This window comes from Chinchilla lanigera, unplaced genomic scaffold, assembly GCF_000276665.1.
Source record: "Chinchilla lanigera isolate Chin_1 unplaced genomic scaffold, ChiLan1.0 scaffold00002, whole genome shotgun sequence".
Classification (NCBI taxonomy): Eukaryota; Metazoa; Chordata; class Mammalia; order Rodentia; family Chinchillidae; genus Chinchilla; species Chinchilla lanigera.
In genome coordinates, this window is record NW_004955403.1 from 47,786,095 (window position 1) to 47,791,997 (window position 5,903).

Here is a 5,903-nt window from a genome sequence, read left to right on the forward strand (position 1 = left end):
AGGTAAAATGGAGCAATTCCTGTCTTTGAAAATTAATCCCTAAAGAAATGCCAATGTCCTCTGGTCCTTTGTTGGAGAGCCACTCCAAATGTAGGAAATGAGCAGTACTAGAATCCTACCTAAGGTCACTGCCATTCCTTGAGAGGAACCAAATACCACATCATCTTTCACTTCTTTTCCTTTAAGTCATACTTACAGCTATAGGAAAGAGGTTTAAAACCATGATTTATACCATAATCCTCTTAGGCACTCAACTCATTGGGTTGTCTTCTCTCTCAGTTCCTCACCCTTGATGGACTATTCAGATGAAGCAGGAACTGCCCCTGCTTGGGTGAACTTTCCTGCTCCTGCAAGGTCCTTCTAATAACTGTAGCCTAATTCATAGGAAATAAATGTTTGAGCATTAATACACTTGGGCTTAGATTCCCTTCTCTGAGTTCTTGGTATAGTGAGACAAAATGGGCTGTGGATGTACAGAAAATGGCCAATGAATCTCCTTGTGTCCTCTATGGGAAGAGTCTTAGGCCAAAAGTTCAGAATAAGTCTTTGTAGCTCATGAATGATTAGGTCCAACTCATCAACCACAAGGAAATCTGCACCCAAGATTGAGCAGTGAGCACTTTCCTCCTGGCTGTCCTCCTTGTGAAACTGGTACAGTGGAAGTTGAATCAACCTTGGACAGAATGTCTATCCTACCCTGAATATGATGGCACTGTTTCCAAACATTCTGCATTTCTCCCCTAAGGGAATAGTAGAATTAGAATAGCATTATTTCCCACTGTTCCTTTGGAAGACATCATGTGACCAAGCCTGAAATGTGAAGGTGACTTCTATTAGCACCTTTAAGAACTCATGCCTGAGACACTCTGCTCTGTTTTCTGGTGCATGTGTGGTAGTACTACTCAGGAAGGTGACTGCCCTGTCGTGCTGAGCCCCTGAGAGCTTGGGAAAAACAAAGTCCCACAGCTCTGCAGTGGACAAATACCATTAAGGAGAAGTAAGCCTGCATGCTCCTGTACCACTGAACTGAGCTTTTATTTGTTTGCCTTTGCTTTTCACATAATGATCTAGTTCTTCTGAATAGTTGCAGACCCTGTTACACATAGCCTCTAAGGTTGTGCAGAATCCCCTGAAGAACTGTGATTCAGGACTTCAATTTCCCTCAGGAAATTAGGAACACTGTAAGCTTCCACCCATGAAAAACAGGCTGTTGGCTATTTTGTTGAGCACTGCAGGCTAACACAAACAATAACCAAATCACCACAATGAAATATTTACACCTACCTATAGATTACCTATAGAAAAATCCCTGCAGGTTTTCATTTCTGAGCTAATATGGGTAGAAAACTTAGGAAAAAAGAAAAAGAAAAGTCAGAGAGAGGGGAACAGAGTGGAGTTTTGGAAGAGATCATTTCTCACGGCTTATGTATTATATACTAGGTGTGAAGCAAAGTTTTGCTGGTGTAGTGGAATTGTAAATCAGAAGACCTATTATGAAATTTAGGTGAGAAAGCAGTCTAATCATGTCATATTCACTTCTCTGAGGCAGTAAAAATATAAGTGTTTTAGGAATATATAATAAAAGAGCATAATAAAATAATCTAAGTATCAAAGGAAGATGTCCTTAATGCTGCCACTAATTATATGTGGGATGAGAAAGACCCATAAGAAAAAGAACACACAAAGAATGAGCTGGGATTGGTACTGAGGTGATAATACTTGAATATGAATATTTTTCAAAGGACTTTTAAAATTAAAAGTCAGTAATCCAAGATAAAAATTTTCTTCTTCTGAGTTGGAATGGGAGCTCATAAAGGAAATTAAAATTGAAGGCAAGTAGTTACAATTTTTATAAGTTTGATATTTGACCATCCAATTTACATCTGACACTAAAAAGTACAATAAATTAGTACAAGAAATAAAATGAAGTAACTCATACAGTAGCCAAGCCCCTGTGAAAGTGCTGTTACCCTACTGCTGTAAGAAAGAAGGAAGAGGTCACCTTGCTAATTTCAGTGAGCTCTGAAGCAAGTAAGATAGACAACGAAGCTCTGAAGAAAGTACAATAGACCAGGAAATAGAAATTCTGATTCTGCATAAAGTGGGGTACTTTTCTGGCCCAACTGTCAGGATCACAGAAGTTCTAGGTGTTTATAAAGTTCAAGATTGAATTCCCTTGAGAATCAGTATAATATTAGATTACTGACCAACACATTGACAGAAGAAAATCTTTCCCACTGTGAACCCTCCCATCTTGGTCATTTTCCCACCTCTGATAGGTGTTTCCCATCTCCCAACACCTATAAGCTGAAGAACATGAGGCTTATTTTGGCTCACAGTTCCAGTCCATGGTGAGCTCATGATTTCAGTCCATGCCTGGCTCTGAGGCAGAAAGGGAATGGTAAAAGGGTCCAGTGGGAGAAAACTGCTGACATCATGGTGATCAGAAAGCAGAAAGTAAAAGGAGGATTCTGGGAGGGAGACACACCTTTCCGGGTCGTGCTCCCACTGACCTGCCTACGCCTCCTAGCAATGAATCAGCCGTAGTACCCCATGGTGCAGTCACTTTCCACAAACATGAGGATATGGAGGAACATCTTATAACTAAATTATAACACCCCATCTCTTCATCTTACATTAAAGATTAAAAGCATAAATTGCAGCCTCAGACAACTTAAAACCAGTCTTCTGACATCTATTGAGTATTTGACTTTGAGTGACTTTGTGTAATCATATCTCTTGATCTCAATTCTCTCACCTATAAAGTGAAGATAATAATAGAATACACCTCACAGGGATGACTCTGAGGACTTAGCAATGCAATGCATGTCAAATGTTTAGTTCCTGGCATTCAGTACAAAATCAATATACACTTGCTATTGTTGGATTTTGAAGTTTTCTCTTTAGGCCTGAGGAATGCCCCAACTCTTTGCAACATTAGGTCAAGAATCCAGTGTCATTTGGAGCATTTAACCTGCTTGTGTTGTTGACACTCTGCCCAGAAGATGTAATATCTATCAGCTGCTGCAGAACTGAGCCAAACAACCAGCAGCAATTAGGAATTATGACAAGGAATAGCACTAAGACTCACAGCATAGATTGGCTCCCTTAGGACACAGTGGAGGTTGCAAAAAAACAAGAAGTTCTTCAAACCTAGACTAAAGCTTAAAGGTCTTTTGAAATTTATCTAATACTGTTAGACATTTATTCTTCACTTGGGCTCTTCCTCCCTTTTTGCTTGACCTTAGAGAAAGGAAGAAATCAAATAATCACATCAGATTTTTTATTTTTTCAGACTGTGGACAAAGGCTGTGTATGTCCACAGATGATGGAGATAAAGGAAGAGACCCTGAGAACCATCACAAGAGAATCAGAATTTCTCTGTTATTTCCTTTAAACGGAAAGTTGTCATATGTAACAACATCTATAAAGGTACCATAGTTCTAGGCATCACTTGCACCTTGGAAAAAATCATATCTATGTTCAAAGAGCGGTGGATCTTTGAGGTAGATTAGTCTTGGGGACATAAATATTGTGGTTTTAAGTTGGGTTAGGATGTTGTTCTAAGCAGGTTTGGCATTCCCCCAGAGGGTGATCCCCAGAATAGGGGCGCCTGTGCAGACTCCTCCTCCAAGTACACATTTCAATTGTGGTGGAGGGAGAACAAGTTGGGCAGAGGACGCTGAGCCAAAGCTAAATCTCTGACATTGCAAAATGACCTCTATGGGCTCTTGGAAGCACTCCACATTTGGTCCATGAGCATTCCAGCATTTGGAAAACTATGAATGTTCAGAGGTATCCCTTTGGGGGTTCCAGTAATAACTCTGTGGAATTTGGAAGTATTATTGTTAAGCTTAGATCTAAGATGTCTCCAAAAAGCCTTGCACTCAAAGGTGGAGAATTGGTCAAAAGAGGTGGTCACTGAGGACATGAGGTAGAACTGTGTATTTTTGTCCCCTTTTGGGAAGAGCTGACTTCACCATTGCCTTTAGATATTGGTCTTCAGCCTTTCAACAGGGGCTGACATGGCGAACCTCCAGGGAGCTTCCAGGCTTTCAAGTCTGAACTGGCGCTGAGTCCTTGATCCATTTTGTTCTATGGCTCTCATCTTCTTGGACTGAGCAGCTACTGGATTCTCCAGCTCTCCAGCATACACACAGCCACTGTAGAGTTTTCCACTTCTGATCCCATAGACAAGCACTGTGGAGGCTCTCACCTGTGAACCTGCCTAATCAGGCCCCTTGCATAATTATACGTATATTTACTATTGATTCTGTTTCTCTAGAGAACCCTAACTAAACAAGTACATAGCACCATATGAGTATTTTTCATGTGTGGCATGAAATTTGTTAGTTTTGAGTGAAACCTAGCAAAATATTCCTCATATGAGGCAACATGAGCAAACCCAGTGGTTTTAGAATTCATGCTGCATAAGACTCATCTAAAGAGTCTCTAGCAGTTGGAAATGCACAGCACAGATTCATAGTACTCTGGAGCAAAAACATTCCATCTGCAGGAGAGACCACTCTACATCTGAAAATCTGCTCATTGCAAACTTTTGGGCCCTAGCACAGTCTATGCTTCTATGCATGAGATACAAAATGATTGAGCTACTGCAACTGTCTATTATGGATGTTTGTATACCAAGTTATAACCTAAGACATAGATAGCAACCACACATTACAGGATAAAGTCATATTTCTGAGTTGAGTCTGAGCAGATCCAGAAGACCAAAACAAGTATGAGATCAAATACCCAAATTCCAAGTCATGTACAAATATGGTAATAGTGCTCACTTCGGCAGCACATATACAAATGTTGTAATAAAAGCTACTCCTCAACTCTATCGTTGACCTCCTCAGATCTTCCTCTGCTCAAGCGATGATAGTTCACAGGTATTTATTAAACTGTGTTGGTGCAAGGGGCTGGGGATTTAGCTCAGCGGCAAAAGCGCCTGCTTGGCAAGCGCAAGGTCATGAGTTTGGTTCCCGGTACCAGAGGAAAAAAAAACAAACAAAAAAAAAACAAAAAAAAAAACTGTGTTGGTGCAGCAGGAAATAGACTGCTGCAACATTTCAGCCCCTAGAGTGAACGTCCTTACAGTTGACCCTAAATAAAAGTGGTGAAGGGATATCACCTCTCCAGACAGTTGTATTCAGTATACTTATAGGTCATTTCATACAGCAGTTTATTTAGGTAGTCTCATATGTACTCTGTCTCTTAGATGCAACAGACCCATAAAACAGTAGAATGACCTATTGCATGCTTGGCTAATGTGTCTGCCGAGAAACAGCACTTTGTAGGGATGGGGACACTTCTAGCATGTGGCCTAAGCATAAGCCAACACACAGTATATTGATTTATGTTCCCAAAGTCTAGAATACACAAGTCCAAGAAACAAAGCACACAAGTACAATTGGTCCCTGTTCTTATTGTTACAGGGAACTATGTATGTGATTTGGGCATCTCTCTCTTATAGCCTTAGGCTTTTGCCAGAGAATATAATAAGGGAGCCACTGATCTGGAAGATGATTGACATGGCCGTTTTGTGCATCTCATGATACTAATCCAGGAGGCAAAGAACAGTTACTAGAATTCTTAGGATAATCAGTCCTGATCACCATAAGAACCTAGAGCAACTACACAGTGAGGTTGGAGGGATCACTAGAGCATACTTAGTGATTCAGCACCCACTATAGGTGGACCACTGTGGAAATTATGCCTCAAGAGGATCAATAAAAATCAGGGACAGATCTTCAGAATGAAAATTAGTGTCACTTCACTGGGCCAGCAACTCAGACTACTCAAATTACTTGCTAAGAATAAGGTAAATGTATAATGGATGCTGGAAGGTGAAAATGACAATATAGATTAAAATCTCAGGACTAACAGTAACTCTACCT